This window comes from Lissotriton vulgaris, chromosome 1_2, assembly GCF_964263255.1.
Source record: "Lissotriton vulgaris chromosome 1_2, aLisVul1.2, whole genome shotgun sequence".
In the NCBI taxonomy this organism is placed as follows: Eukaryota; Metazoa; Chordata; class Amphibia; order Caudata; family Salamandridae; genus Lissotriton; species Lissotriton vulgaris.
Window position 1 is genome coordinate 69,000,467 of NC_141686.1, and position 17,356 is coordinate 69,017,822.

A 17,356-nucleotide genomic window follows, 5' to 3' on the forward strand; every position below is an offset into this window, starting at 1 on the left:
CAGGAAACTTGGCGTCCTGACCCTATTAACATAGAAGGGTATGTATCCTTCTGTCTTAGAGCAACCAAATCTAGCTCGGGAAGGGCTAAGGGGGGACTTTTATTGTTAGTGTCAACCAAACTGTGTGACTGTACGGTCAAATATAGTACGACCGTGGGGACATACAGTCAAGTTATTAGGATGGAGTGTAGGAAGAATATTGATTTAGTCATTGTTAATTTCTATAATAATATTTTTGATACCACAAGGGGGGATATTTTACCGCCTTTAGAAAGGGAAATCATTAAGGCTCTGGACATCTCGAAAAGAAAGGCTGAGGTGGTTTGGGCTGGTGATTTTAACTTGCAGCCCTGCCATTTGTCCAATGGGAACATTTGTGGCTTCGATACAGCATTAAAAAGCCATTGGGGAGACCAGGGGGGGAGGGAGGACTCTCCCCACTTCAAACACTTCCAACACTGCAGTTATGGTTCCACTATAAATAATATGCTAGTCACGCTAGACATGACCCTGTTAAACTGCAATGTCAATAATCGGGCAATTACATGCCCTACATTTACAGGCAGAGGTGCAGGTTCATTCATAGATCATATTTTGCTGTCTAGCAGTGGAGACTACACAGATTTGTATGTGAATGAAGAAAGTCTCAGTGACCACAATAGCTTACGGGTTACCCTCTTGGGGCATGGTACTTCATTAGTTCCGGGTGGTAAATGTACAAATGATATAGTACCTACTAGACCTAAGGGCTTAAGGGTCAAATGGACTGGTCTAAACTCCAAAGTCAAACAGAAGGAGGTTGTTACTCTCTGTAAGAACCAAATCAGTTATTGTTTGGATGATGACAGTGACTCTGGCTGCTTAATAGATTATTTTGTATCCATGAATAGTATTATTGATGGTATTTTTACTAAGATCCCGTCAGCTAAGGGCGGTCCAAAGCAGGGGTGGTTTGATAAAACATGTATAGTCACCCTCCGCGACCTAAAGTATGCGTTAGGCACTAGACCACGTGATAAGACGGAGATACAATACCTCAGGGCTTGTTATAAAACAGCCATTGGTAATAGGAAGAAGGTATTACAGTCTGAGGCATGGGACAAGCTGAGGGAGGCTGCTGAGACCAAAAACAGTAAACTTTATTGGGAAACAATTAATAGCCCGTTTCTCAATAAAGAAAATGTTCCAGAATTGACCTCTCACGTGGCATGTAGCGACTGGGTTACCCATTTTTCTAAAATATTTAATCCAGAAAGGTCAACCTCTGAGTTATTTCCACCAGATCTAAGCCCATGGTTGCCCCTTTCGATGGACATAACACTAGATGAATGCCAGGAAGCTATCTCTTTAAGTAAAGGAAGCAAGGCCCCTGGCCCTGATGGGGTTCCGCTGGATTTATACAAAGACGAAATAGCGTTATGGGCTCCCATTTTGACGCGGGTTTTTAATTGTGCAGCCGAAAGTGAATTTCCTTCTACTTGGGGTCAATCGAGTCAGAGGCCTCTAATTATCGTCCAATTTCATTATTGGACGCCTCTGTAAAGGTGATGAGTAGGATTTTGCTGAAGAGGCTGGAAGACTGGGCAACTGATTTTAACATTTTAACTAGAGTCCAATATGGCTTTCGCAAAGGCCTGGGTACACTGGACCAATGCGTAAATCTGGACCTTTTAATCAGTAAATATACTGTGGCTAAAAATGGTAACCTCTTTTTATGTTTTGCTGATCTGAGCAGCGCATTTGATTTAGTTAACCATAATATTCTCTGGGAGGTTCTGCTTGATGCAGGGGCACCAAGGGAAATAGTAAATTTTTTAGCTAGATTGTATGAAAAACTCTCATGTAAAGTCCGCTATGGCACCCTTGGTGAATGTACCCCGTTTTTTAGAGTGTCTCGGGGCATACGTCAGGGTTGTGTTTTAGCCCCGCTTTTATTTTCCCTTTTCATTAATGGTGTTGACCGATCCCTGTCTGACATCCCAGCAGATGCCCCTTTGATTGATGGTAAACCTGTTCCGCTGTTACTTTATGCGGATGACGCTGTTCTTTTATCTCGAACACAGTTGGGCCTTCAGCGCCTAATTGATAATTTCATGCTATTCATTCAAGCTAGGCGGCTTTGTGTGAATAAAACTAAGACATATGTAATGTCATGTGGTCAGGCAGCCAAGCAGGTTAAGCATACCTTCTTCCTTGACAAGGTAAAGCTAACTTCTGTTAAATCCTTTTGTTATCTGGGAATAACATATAATAATAGTGGGTCTTGGAATGCGGAATTTGATGCCGTAAAGATAAAAATGCTACGGTCCACTAGTAGCATATTTCGTTTTGCCTCCAAACTCGGCTCACGAAGTATCTTTGATATGGTGAACATATACAATGTATGTTGTGTTTCCTCTGCTCTGTATGGGGCAGGGGTATGGGGTCACTGTGAGGGTATTTCCCTGCAGAGGGAGGAAAACAAGTTCTTAAGGAGGCTGTTATGTGTTCCCCCTTCTGCCTCCACCCAGTTGATCCATGAAGAAGTTGGGATCGAGTATATTTCTGACTTAGCAGCAGTTCGGCCACTCTTATTGTGGCGTTCTATTTGGGCTAAGCCAGAGACTCGATTCACCAAGGACATTATCCTTGATTGTATAGGTCTGGATCACTCCTCACATGTACTGTGGTTAAGATACATACATCGTTGGTATCTACTTCTTTTTAACATTGATGTGTTCCGTGAGCCCGAAAAGGTTGTCTCCATTTCAAAAAAAGAAATTAAGATTACGTTCCTTAATTTTCGAAAGGCCGAACGAGACAAAGCCGTTAGCAATCTTGTTACTATGAAATTTTATAAAGACCTAAATCTAGCACCCGGATTACAACCCTATCTTGTATTTGTGACTCGCCCTTCTCACCAGTATGTCCTAACACGGGTTAGATTGGGCACTGTGCACCACTTGGTTGCCTTTCCAAACACGAAAACTAGTTCAAATATACCCTGTCCATGCGATAGCACCTCCAGGCAAAGTAGTTGCCATTTCCTGCTTTTTTGTAAATTTTATCAGTTTTTTAGGTTAAAATACCTTAAACCCATTTTTATCAAATATAACATTTGTACCACACAAACAGCATTGATATTTTTATCTTCACTAGAGAACGAGGAGACTTGTTTCTTTTTGGCTACTTATATTTTAAAATGTACAGCTGCCAGGAAAAGTATTGTATTATAATGTTGTTTACTTACCTGTCTGTACTTATGCTATACAGCTGCCAGGATTTGTTAATGATGATATTACTGTTAAACACTCCTGTCTGTATATATATGCTCTCACTTTTATGATCCATATCAATTCCTGTAATTAAGGTATTATAAAACATAAAGCGGTCCACTGTATTGAATGCTTACTTAATAATTTTAATGTACAGTTCCCATGAAAAGCCTAGTGAGCAACTCCTACTGATCCCCAGCTAGTCATTGTAAGAATGTTCGTATTTTGTAATAACATGATGACCTATAGAGGTATGATCACTTTCTACTTGATGCACTTTAGCCTCTTTTTCTTCTTTTTAGGAATGACTATATGGCGTCCTTTTTAATATTTCAATTATGTATTTCTGCTTGTATGATTTGTATGTACAAATCGAATAAAAGCTTTTGAATTGAATTGAAGTCAAAGGTCACCGGACACCGGGGCAACACCTGACAGTCATACACTGTAACAGGGATTCTGCACAAACACGGAACTGTGCACATAGACTTAGGACCTCAGTGAATTAGGGTGTGCCAAAACTCACCATAGTATCCAAAATCCCCTACCAGACTAGCAATCAGTGTCACATTAGCTCTTCGTCCTATCGCAAAGAAACCAATGATTAGACAACCTAGAACATGCGACTTGGGAGGAATCATATTACAATGATAGTGCAAACAGGTGATAAAATGCGCCTATTTAAAGCACCCTCCCTATCTAGGAACTATGTATTATAAAACTATAGAAGGTCTCTTGAGCTTTTTTAGGGGAACCCCATTTACCTGTCCGCTCAGTAAGTGTAAATTACATCAGGATTGGTTAGTCTCTCTGCATGCATGGAATCTTCCAAGTGTGTTCAATTCTGGCAAGTGTGCTATGATAAAGGTGCCAGAATCCTACTCGGCTTGCAGCTGCCAAATTGTTGTGTCTAGAATGTGTTACGCCATGCCCAATGCGGGGAAAATTAAGTGGCTTAAATTTATCAAATTAGAACTGGAGGGTCTGGGACTTTCGAAGATGTGGTCTGATCCTCTGGCTACTTGCCCACTTATTCCCAAAAAGGAATTAGCTAAGGCATATCACGACAGTAAATTAATGGAACTTTTTAACCACCAAAAACCTGGTTTATTGACTGATTTGTTTATATGCTTTAAGGACACTTACATCTTTGAACCAACTCTAGATAAATTGCATCCTCCTTCGCTCAGGAAACTATATTTGCAGTGGAGACATGGGTCTCTCCCTATTCGAACATTCACAAGCAAATGGAGCGAACAATCAACCAGTATCTGCCCAGCATGTAGAACGTCTGACAAATCTGAACTTCACATACTCTTTGTTTGTCCGGTTTACCGAGAGATTCGCAAGAAATGGATAGTTCCCCTATGCAGAAATCTGGGATTTGTGGAGTGTTTGGCTGCTCATAGAGTTTTGAAATCCAATCTGACTGATCATATTGTGTTTGCAGTGGCCAAATACCTGGGTGCTATCTGGTGTCTGAGAAGGAAATGTCTCAGGGCTGGCAACTGACCTTAATGCACCTAGGACATGATAGTGTAATAAGGAACTCTGTCTTTTAACGACAATGTTTGATTTTATACTGTATAAATTCCCATTTTTAAACAAAGTTTTTAAATGAATGTTCTAAACGTCTTTTATGGTAAAAAAATTTACCGAAATAAAGATTTTTTTGAATTGATAATTGAATGTGTTACACGGACACGCCGATAAACAGGTTCGCACGTTATGATAACCTTGGCGGCTCAGCACTCACTGTACAGATTGGGGACACGATGTATGTCTAGAGAGGTCGAAAAACAAACCTTTTATCATGTTTCGACCTTCGTTTAAGCTAACTCTGCAAAAATAGCTAAGCAGTGTTGTGTGCAAAAAAGCAGCCAAAGGAAAAATGGCATTTAAACTCCGAATAAGCCATGCTAACTTAACATGCACACAGAAAGAGGCCCATAAACCACACTACAACACCATAAGGGTGATAGCTTCCTCCAATAACAGATGACCCGCAGCTACAAGTAATTGCTGTCAAACACCACTTTAAAGGTCAAGATCTGTCATTTCACAACGCCAGTAGCCAATGACTTCACTCTGTGAGTCTTACAGTGGCTTTTGACCTTGATCATAACAGCTTGAACTGTCACTCTTAAGTCTTAGGGCGACCGATTTCGGGGTCACTGGTAGGGTCTTGTGGTGCCAGAAAGATTAAACAAAAACTTTAAATTGTAGAGTATTTTACCTTCTTCCTTAAGTTCTCTGTTTCTGTTCTGTTCTGGTTCTTAAGCATTCTTTTCATGTAAATTTCAGCTTCTTTTGAAGTGGTACACGTAGGTACAAAGCGTCGCCAAAAATGGTGTAAATAAAAGTAACGTAGTCCATGAAGTTACTTGTGAGTACTTTATTCCAAGTTAGAAGATGGTAAGATTGGTAAGATTAGAAGAAGAGGAAAACCCCACCAGAGCAGCCTCCTGCCGCTCAGCCCTTCATCCAACTGACAGTCTTTCACACGCAACATTCTAACTAGCACTCACACCAAACATTCTAGGCTGAGCAGCAAGAATACAATTAAATACTAGACACATCCATGGGAGTTCTGATAAAAGGGTTCTACGATCTCCTGTTCAGGCTCAAGCCAAGCATCACGTTATCTATAATGCCATCTCCCACTTCATATAGTGCACCCAATATCTACAATATCTAATAGAGATAAACATTTAAAGGCAACACTCAGGCACAAGTTCACTGAGCGGCCAATACTATGGCAAAAGAGTTCATGCTGGCAAATGTTAACATTCCAGGACTCTCACTCACATAATTGGAAGACAAAGACATGACTCTGGACACCAGCTCTAACAAATATAAAACACATTTCCCACCCTAAAATTAACAAACAAAACAAGACAATTATTCACAATAACAAAAAAGAAAATAAATACAGGCATGCATTACAGATGAGATACAAACTCTAAAGATACAGTCAGGTGGAACCAGAATAGCAGATCATTTTCAGATGTCGTCACCTAGGTGAGTGCAGAAAGAATATCACAGACTTGGATTATCCCTTTCAGGATGATGCATTCATCCTCACTCCTCATTATCCTTACTGCCCTTCCATGGGTGAGTGGTTGTGCTTTATAAGACTCTGATTCATTGATTTGTGTGCACCCTTCATCTTTTTGCTGTCACTTGCTGACTCGTTTTTACACATTTGACTGAAGTGCCCCACCTTACGCACTTCTGACAGTTGACTTTCATTGCGGGAAGGTAGTTGATGTTACCAAATATATCCAGGTGCTACACTGGAAACACTGCAGTTTGTTTCCTCCTTCATCACCTCTCCCTTTTGCAATACACACATTCTTTTCCTTCTCACTCAATTTTTAGATATCACATTCAATATAATAACTCCGTATCCTCTTTGGGATTTAATTCCTTGTGGTATTTGGAGGTATCTTCTGCTCTTTTTGCTATTCCAATATTCCTTTTCAGTGTGGGTTCATTCACACTGAGTAATTTTTCTTGTATCTGTATGCTATTGGTGCGTTTCATCAATTGATCTTTAAATCTATTCTCCCAAACATATATGTGTTTCTTTATCACAGTGTTTAGTGGCATGCCATACGTTTCTTCTAATATTCTCATTGTCCTGCGTATTCTTCATCCTACAAATCCATGTGGCCGTTCTCCATTACACCTCTCCTTTCAGGAATTGGTAAATACCTCAATATTTTCCTCCCTTCAACCCCAAACAATGACGTAATATAGCTATCTTTGTATTAGTATAGCTGCCAAGTTTCTAAGGTCCTTGCATGAGGTACCGCTCCATTCCAACGTTTTTCTTTAAATTCTGGGACTTGTGGTTATTCTATGTAATGGAATAAACAAGACTACAAGTTCCAGAATTTAAAGAATCAACCTGGACTGGAGCAGCACATCAGGCATGGACCTGGGAATCCTGACTGGGCTGTATTAGCTACAGACACCTTCTGAGGCACTGCCTCCAAATAGGTTTCAATATAGTGTGGAAAAAGGTACGGGCTGATGACCTTTTTCCGGGTTGCCCGGCGTTAACCGCCTCTAATACCACTCAAGTTACCAACAAAGAGGCAGGCGCTGGAGACTGGAAGGCAGGAAACAGAAGTTTTATTCCGACGGAGCAGAACACATCAAATCAGACAACAGGGTATCTTCTCGAGGTGCTCTAACCGTATCTCTGAGGCCTGGCCTCTTATACACAGGTTTATGATCTTTATTACAGTTTATTGCATGTGGCACATTCTTGCAAATGCTTTGAAGTATGAAAGGACATCCTCGGAATCCCCGCTTCAGGCCCGTTCCCACACACATTTACAGTTGAAGTCCCCACCCCGGTCACAACAGGTGATGATTGTCGCGCAGCTGGACATTCCGCCGATTCACGGAATGTATGTGGTTGATCGGATCTCATGGGGTGGGGGCTTTGATCAACTCGTGGATCCTTTGATGGGAGAAGCTTCCTACTGTACGGGGGGGGCAACAAACAGTATCCGCAGGGCCAGGTGGCGGCCTGGGAACGAGTAAGACAAACGGGCACAGAGGAAAGGGGGGTTTTATCAAAGGACCCGGGATCATAAATGGAATGAAGGGAGGTGTTGAGCTGGGAACAGGATGGGGTTCCGAGGCAGAGTTGTGCTGAAGAGGGGTTTATGGCCCAAGGCATGTGGGAGCGGGGGCTGTCAGCGCGCGGGGGATGCTTGCGAGGTCAGGAGAGAGAGAGAGAGACGCGCTGGCTGTCGGCGATGGGCAGAGAGGCCATGGTATTTAAAATGGCTGTCGCTTACGCTAACGAATGGGCTCGAAAAAGGGGCAAGATGGCGCCGATAATGTTGACACTGCAGTCTAGGTTTTAACAGTCCTCCCTTTTCAACATTTCTAGCCAGCTTGTCTAATCCAGGTCTATCTGCATTAAATTCCTAACCTCACCATCATACAGTGCTCCCATGCGTTCCTTTCCAAAGTCCACAGTCTTAGGGCAGATACAATTCGCACATAATGAACACAGAGGCGGCAGGCATTGAATTCCTAAGCAGAACCCACATATTACAACCACAGGAATCAGGATAATGGTAAACAGTCTCCAGCCCCAGTTCTTAACAGTACTCCAGAACCATCCACCAATCGACCATTCTTCCTGCTCCTGGTGAACTTCAGAGGAGAGTCTGTGGAGATGTTCAATGGCCTTGTACACTGAGGGTGAATTGTCCGGTATATATGTACAGCAGCTGGACCCAATAATGCGGCATGCTCCGCCACGATCCGCTAGAACCACATCTAGAACAAGGCGGTTCTGGAGAGCCACCAGGCGGACCGCTTGAAGCTCGGCTGTGTTGTTTGCAAGGATACCAGCTGTGATGTTCATTGTTGTCTCGACTGCCTGAGTCAGATGTCGGATGGCACAGCTGTTTGCCATCGGGCCCCAGAGTGGAACAAGTCCCTTCATTGCATCGAGGAACTGTGCTCCTGTAGAGTCGGCTTGTTCAATGTCCTTGGCTCGTTTTTGTCTATGGTGATTCGCTGGAGCCACATAGGTCGGAGGAAGGACGAAGGAGATAAAACAAGTGCCCCCCCAGCCTTTGGGGAGCCAGGTGTAAGCTTTTGTGCCGCAAACGAAGTACATGTTTGGAGAGGATACAAAGGAAGGTGGATCGGTAGAGTCCAAAGTTCTGGTGAATCGGCAAGCACTGCGGCCCACCAGCTGTGTCCCAAGCCCTTCTATGCAGATAAGGCCTGTGACGTTGATGACAGATAGGGCCACAGTCAGGGTGGCGGCTGTTCGCTTCCGAAGGTAGGAGAAGGTGGGTCTGGTCAGATTGTTGAACACCTGCATTTCAATTCGTTCTTTGGCAGGGATGTCCATGTGGATAGAGTCATTGGAGGTCTGCGGGCAGAAATGTGTCTTCGTTTTGTTTCGCCAGACCTCATGAAGGAAATGCGTCATGGTTTTGCTGGAGGTGGCATTGTCTCTATAGTTCTCTTGCAGGAGGATCAGCCAAGCAAGGCAGGAGCCGTGAATTGAGAAGGGTGAAGGGATGAAGGGTATCGAATGTCCAGTAGCGTGGGGTAGCAACCCACAGATCCAGCAGTTGGTGGCATTGGTGGCAAGGTTGTGCTGGTGCAGCAGCTGCACAAAGGAGTTGTTCCAAAACTCCTTTCGCCTTTCTCTGAGTTGGGGAGAGAGAGAGATCAAATAATGCTCCTTCATGGTGGTAGGCTGTGCAGTGGTCAGGAATGTCTCATGCGCGGGTGCGTTTTCTTCCACAATCCAGAGTGTGGTCATGAGGAGAAGGCAGAAGAGGATCGTGATAAAAAGTGCAATTGTCTTTGAACTGTGGATTCTGTCTATTTTTGGGTTCCTGTAGCGAATTTTCGGATGTCCGGTTGCTTCCATCACCTTCTTATCGGGCGCTTCCATCATCTTCTTATCGGGCGCTTCCATCATCTTCAAGGGAGCTCGGTAGCGGGCAGAACCAAAAACCTCGTCTGGCTTTCTCTCCTGACAGCCTTTGTAGTGTTAGGCCACCGATCTGAGAATTATGACTTAGTCAATGGTCTGCTTAGCCGAAACTCTCTCCTTTCGTCGCAGGTTATACCCTTCTTTGGATGGCATAGTGGGGTCAGGAATCTTTGCAAGTTCAAGTGTCTCTGTGTCTGGGTAGAAATTCAACGATGGTCGGTCTTTGTTTAGGAGCTCTTCCTGGGTGGTCTTCAGAGTCGGGGGAATCCGCTTGCAATGGTGAGCATGCACCCAGGTCCGCTTTCCTTCCACTCGAAGAGCTGTTCGGGTGGTGAGTAGGACTTGCCAGGGGCCCGTCCACCGGGGTTCCAGACTCTTGGCGCGCTGGAAGTTCTGTATCAGGATGAAATCCCCGGGTTGCAGGTTGTGTCCGGGACCCCTGGAAGCGTCAGGGATGGCATGCAGCACCTGTTGGTGGATGACAGACAGAGTTTCAGTCAATTTATACAAGTAATCAGACATTAGGACGTCCGGGACGTCATGAAGGGAAGTCGGTTTTGGTGCAGACCAGATGCTCATGGGTCGGCCGAAAACGACCTCGTAAGGCGTCAAGTGGTGTTTGGTGGGGGTGGAGCGCATCGATAGCAATGCCAGTGGGAGAGTGTGGTAAATATTTTACCGTTTACGAGTTTGCCATATAATTTCAGATAAGTTAAAGAGAATAGCTCAATCAAATGAGAGGCAGAGTCCGTGGTGTCTGAGTCATAAGGGCTTTAATCATAAAATGACTAAATGACTCGAGTCAATGGAGATCTATTCCATCAATGCAAGCGTTCGGGTATGCAATGATGGCAGGAAAAGATGTCAACGATTTATTAACAGTACATGACATATATAGTAAAATGACACAATAGCATTGAATACAGTAGGCGTGACAAGTGAAATGTATATGATAAGAACACATGTGCGTAGCAAAAAGGCGTGAACATGGGTGTGCACAGAGGCGTGAACTAGAAACGTCACAGAAAAGTGTCATAAGTGGGTGGATGCTTAGAGAATTCTTGCGGAGTCAGCAGAAACTTATGGCCTGGATGCGCGCGCAGCTAATATGACGTGTGATTGACGTGCATCTGGAGGAAGCTAAGAGTCTGACTTTTAACACTAGTAGAAGAGACAGAAGTCTGGCATGTCAGATCGACCTGTTCCTAAAACATATCTGATATCTGGTGTTTGGAGGATGTTTAATCTGGAGTAAAAGGTCTTTCGGGCAGAGGCTATTCTATACTGAATGTATGCATGTCTAGGTGCAAATGCTCGGAGCCAGGGGCCTACCATGGTAACGGGAGCAATGAATTTCATGAGGGAGGACAGGAAGGCTTGGCCCTTGCTCTGCAGTCGGGGATATGTTTTCGTATTTCACTAGACAGGAATGTGTTTTCGAGGAGCTGAGCTGGCTACGCTGATAACTTGAAGGCAAAATACTGTTTTTGGCAGGCAGACCAGGCCGAGCCGGGCACCGCTCGCTTGGCACGAAGTAAGGCAGAGGTCAGGGATGCATCTCCACGCTGCAGCTTTCAGAGGCAGAGGCAGAGGTGGCTTGAAGACAGAAATCAGGGCCTAGCTCGGCAGAGCCAGGAAAACGTGGGAGTGCACCATATAAAGACGGTGGCACAGCATACTTAGGAACGGAATTATCGATCCATTCATGGTGGATCTGATAGAGGACATGTTAACGCTGGACGCAAATGTATTTGCGTCATCAGATTCGGTTGTGGAGGGAAGTTACATGCACTTTAAACTCGTACATGGAGTCGATGGGGTACACTTTAGGGGACACACTTGACTATAAAAATTCCAATTACCTCATTCCCTCCTTGTCCCCTACGGACCCATTAAGATATATCAATTTTCATGAGACCATCTATTTGTTCATATAACATCATCTGTTCCTCTTTCTTTTTTCGGGAATGGGAACGTGCACTGGAATGGGGAACACATGCTGTGGCGCACAAGCCGCAAATCGCTGGCCCACATTGTAAACATAGACAACAACTGAATACTATGGTCAATATGATTCCTAGGAATGACAGTAGCTTCCATCCCCAGGCCGATACTACACTCCAGAGCCAACCGGACCAAGTCCAGGAGCCCGGATTCTGGTGTATCAGATGAGCAATCTCGTGAAGTCTGGTAATAGCTTTATAGACTGATGGCGCGTTATTTGGAATAAATACGCAGCAACTGGATCCGATGACTCTACAAGCCCCGCCCCTATCGGCCAGGATGACGTCAAGGACAAGGCGGTTCTGAAGAACAACAAGTCTCATAGCAGACTGCTCCTCTGTTAAGTTGCCCAAAGCTGAAGTAGTCTCGTTCACTACCGCTTCAAGAATTCTGGTTAATCTGCGTATCAGTTTACTATTGGAGACAGTTCCTAAATAGGGAAAGAATCCTTTATTGAAATCTGTATATTGTTCCCATGTAGTTTCAGTCAGATCAACTAGTGGGAGGTCTCTTTTGTGCCTAACAATATTAAGGCGGGAATTCCTGTGATAGTCAGATGGGGCTAGGAATACTGGTGGCAATAAGAATGCAATGAAACAGGTACCATCCCAGTCTGGAGGTAAACGGACATAAGCTGTCTGACCACATATAAAATAGGAATGTCGGGAAGCTTTGAATGTAGACTTGCCTTGATCACTGAATTCGACCACAGTAGTACAGACACTGTGACCTAGATGTACTGAACCATTTTTTCTGACACACAATACACCTTTTGCTGGTAGAACTGATATGGATGGTAAGTCTGGACTGGTTTCTGACTGAACGTTTAGAATCATGAGGTTAAGTGTGAAATTGCCTAATCCATACACTTCATTTTCTAGATCTGTCCCTGTCATTTGTGGAAGACCTTCTTCGTTCGGGAAACATGCTTTGTTCATGACTGTGTTCAGATTTCCCCATATCCAATTGCCTTGGGAAACCTTAGAGTCAGTGTCTATAGAAGATATTAAACTAAACCAGGCACCACAGGAACCATTATGTGTAAACAGGTAAGGAAAGAGAGGCAGAGCTCCCTTGTAGTTCTGATAGGGAGGGAGTCGGCCACATATCCAACAATTAGTAGCATTGTTGGTCTGGTGAGAATGGTGTAACATACGAATGAATGTGTTGTTGCGCAGCGCAAGTCGATAAGACAATTCGTGTGGGGGTAGAGCACTAAACGTGTGCTCTGCAGTGTTATTAGAAAAAGAATGTGCAAGAGGAAAATACATGTATAGCATCCAACTCAAAACAATAATCGTAAGACTCAGAAAAAGCATAATAAGTAATGTGCAGATACATCTGCTCCGGAGACTTTTACGATATTTTTGCTTCTTGGTCTCCTGTCTATCTCTCTCTCTATTTGGGTCTAACTTATACATTGTCAGAAACTGCCTAACCGCTTCACCCAGGAGGGGACTTAAACAATTAAACTGTCTGACTTACTAGACCTCAATTTCTGGCGATACTCCTCTTGGGGAGTTTTCTCTAGAAGGGGGAGTTTGGTATCTGTCTCTGGAATGTTCGAGTTCTGGGAATCAGGGTTTGGCGGAAGTCCATGGAATCGTTTAACGTGACTGGAGTGCACCCACCCCTTCCGCCCCTCGAGTTTTACAGCAGTCCTGGTTGTTAACAAAACAATCTTCGGCTCCTTCCAGCGGGGCTCCAACGGGCTTGACCTGTCGAAATTCCGAACGACCACAACATCCCCCGGAACCAGTTCATGTGGCTTCACCTCGGTGTTGTCTGGGAAGGCTGCCGCGACCTGTGAACGACATGATTGTAGTGCAGACATCAAAGAAGCAAGGTAATCTGTCAGCATAGTACTGTCAACATCGGTGATTTTTCGCGGCAGAGGCGTCCCCCACATATTAGGAGATCTACGAAGACCACCTCATACGGGGATAGCCCTGTCCTAGAATGGGCTACCATTCGCATATAAAAAAGTGCAACTGGCAATGCTACTATCCAATCCACTCCTTTCTCTTTACACACTTTTGCAAGGCGAGTTTTCAGAGTCTGATTGTGTCGCTCCACGAGACCTGCTGCCTCCGGATGCCGGACACAGTGAAACTTCCACTGGTACCCCAATAGAAGAGAGACCTGCTTCATAAGCTCAGATGAGAATGGCTGACCGTTATCTGAATATACGACACGGGGCAAACCGTATCGAGGGAAAAACTCACGAACCAACTGCCTGGCAGTGGTCGGGGCAGTGTAATCTGGGACGGGAAATGCTTCTGTCCATCGGGATAGGGCACATACGACTACGAGGACATACTTAAATCCTCGGCATCTGTCCATCTGGATATAATCCATCTGGAGGACTTCAAAAGGATAGTCGGGAGGATGGAATCCACCTTGCTCGACGGGAATCCCTTTTCCTGGATTGAACTGACAACAGATCATGCAGGTACGCACTTTCTGTTTTGCTGCTGCTCGTAAATGCTTGTTGAACCAGAGATTCTGTACACTGTCTAACATGGCTTTTTCTCCTAAATGTGCTGGACTATGTGCTGTGTTGATGATAACTTGAACCATAGAGTCGGGGAGAAACCATGTGGTCTTTCCCCTCGTCATCCATCCTTGGTCTGTCTGGACCCCTCCTTGTTCAGCCCATTTCTTTATTTCATCTGCAGTGGCATGTGTCTGTATGTCGATGACATCTTGTGTGGGGTCCCTGACTGTCATACAATGTGTCAGTGAGGTTGCATCAGTCTTTGTCATGTCCGTCGTTTGAGTATGAGTCAGTGCTGTATGTTTCGCGGTTCGATCTGCAAAGTCGTTGCCCTGAGAAATCTTGTCTGTGACTTTTGTATGTGCCTTGCACTTCATGATGGCTATGGCTGTAGGCAAATGTATTGCTTCCAATAGGGCTTGAATGAGGGGGCCATGCTGAATCTTGGCTCCGTGAGAGGTCAAGAAACCTCTTTCCTGCCAAAGGACACCGAAGTCGTGAACGACTCCGAATGCATAACGTGAATCTGTGTATATGTTTACTGTAAGGTTCTTGGATCGTATACAGGCTTGGGTCAGAGCAATGAGCTCTGCTGCTTGGGCTGACAGAGTGTCAATGCGATGTGTTTCTATGACTTCAGTTTCAGTGGTCACTGCATAAGCGGCCACTAACTCTCCTGTACTTGTTCTTAAACATGAACCATCCACATAAAGTGTCATGTCTGGATCGGGTAATGCGACATCTGTCAAGTCTTGTCTGAGTTTCGTAACTGTGTCAACTACATCTACGCAGTCATGTGGAGTAGGATCTGTTGTGCTCGATGGTAAAAGTGTAGCAGGATTCAGTGTATTACAGCGTCTGATTTCTATGTGTGGTTGGAATAACGTCAATTCATAACCTGTCAGTCGTGCTACAGTCAGGTGTTGTGTCTGGGTTCTGTTTAAAAGAACCTCTACAGAATGTGGAACTTGTACTGTCAATTGATGTCCTAATACAATGGAGTCACTTTGTCTGATTGCTAGAGCTGTAGCTGCAACTGACTTTAAGCACGCAGGCAAGGCCTGGGCTACTGGATCCATTGTACTCGAAAAATAAGCACATGGTCTGTGTTTGTCTGCTTGTAGCTGAGTGAGAACCGACAACGCTGTGCCATCGCGTTCTGTGACAAAAAGTGTAAAAGGTTTGGTGTTGCTAAAACTGGTGCTTGACATAAGGCTTTCTTTAATTCGTCAAAAGCTTGTGTATGTTCCTGAGTCCAAGGGAGAACAGTCGAAGACGCTGCCTCCTGTGTTGTCAACTGTATGAGTGGTTTAGCTAGAAATGCATATTGAGGAATCCATTGTCTGCAATAAGAAGTGAGTCCAATGAAGGCTCGTACTTCTTTCTGTGTCTTGGGTTGCGGAAGATGTGCAATTAACTGAATCCGTTCAGGTGTCAGCTGCCTACTCCACTTGGTCAGCAAGTGCCCAAGGTACACCACTTGCTGGGCACAGAATTGTAGCTTCGAAGGAGACACCTTGTGTCCCTTGTCCGCCAAGAAATGCAAGACTGTCAGTGATGCTTGTTCACATTCTGGTTCACTACGGGCGGTGATCAATAGATCATCGACGTATTGGAGTAGGGCAGTGTTGGCAGGCATGTGAATACTGTCAAGTTGTCGTTTTAATGCTTGGCTGTAGATGCTGGGGCTTTCTGTGAATCCTTGAGGTGCACGTGCAAATTTGAAGCTTCGGCCATTTAAACAGAATCCGAAAAGGTATTGGCTTTCCGGATCAATGGGGACACTAAAGAAGGCGTTCTTGAGATCGATTACAGTAAAGAACGTCGCTTCGGAATCAATAGCAGTCAATAAGGACGAAATGTCTGGGACCACGGGATATTGTGGTACAATGCATTTATTTAATTCTCGTAAATCGATAACTAATCGATAAACTGGAGGTGCATTTGGATCAGTACGTTTAAGAATTGGAATGATAGGGGAATTACAAACATTGGAGTCGGTTTCTACAACCACTCCTTGTGCAATGAGCTCGTCAATGATTTTCAGTAAAGCCACTACAGCATCTGGTGGTAACTTGTATTGTCGGATTCGTGGTAGTACTACTCCTGGCTTGAGTGTGACACGATACGGAGTAATGTGCATACAACCTACATCAGTGGGGCCTTTTGCCCATAAATGTGCAGGAACATTCTGTAACCTGGGGTCAAAATCTCTCAATACATAATGTCCCTTAAAATCACGAAGGAACAACCTTACTCCTTCCGGAGAACAACAAATTACAGCTCCTAGAGCTTTCAGGGTCTTAATACCAAGCAGGTTTTCTGGACATGATTTCGTGAGCAATAAATCTGTAGTACGGGACAATGGACCAACTGCAAGGGGAACTGGTTTTGATACTTCATTAACAATAGGCTTTCCTGAAAATCCAAGGGAAACATTCTGTGAGCCTGAGAGGGGTGCCCCTGGAACCTCGTCGTGACTGATGGTTGTCCTGCTTGCCCCTGTGTCAATCAAAAATTTTCTATCTTTCCCTAAGACCTGACTGTGTACATAAGGACCCTCTTGATCTACAGGAACCTCAATAAGAGGCAAGCCAACCTCCCTCTCTAGGCTGTTTCATGTGTATTGCTGGTAATCGGGGTAGTCGGATTGTGCATATTGGTACATCTGTTGTGTGACATGTTGTGTTGCGGCAATGGGCTGTGGCTGTGGTACGGCTACGGTCTGTTGTGGAATCTGCATAGGCTGTATATTCTGTGGAACGTGTTGTTGGACCTGATCCTGTCTAGGAGGACGCGGTCTCTCTTTAGTTTTACCTGTAGCTATGTTGTGTTTCAAAACTGCACAATCGTTTACATAGTGACCTGGCTGTTTACAATAGTTGCATGTCCCTTTAATAGGAGCTGCTGAATTATTGGACTGTGTCGTACCCCTTTTATGACCGTCAGCTGGAACTGACTGAGCAACTAGTACTTTCATTTTCGTGTCTTTCATACGTCTCTGTTCGTGGTCATGTTCCTCCCTAATTCTGTTCTGGTGATACTGTAACATTTGTAACATTTGGGAAGGCGTATTAGCTTGCCATGTACTCTTGACTTTCAGTACACGGT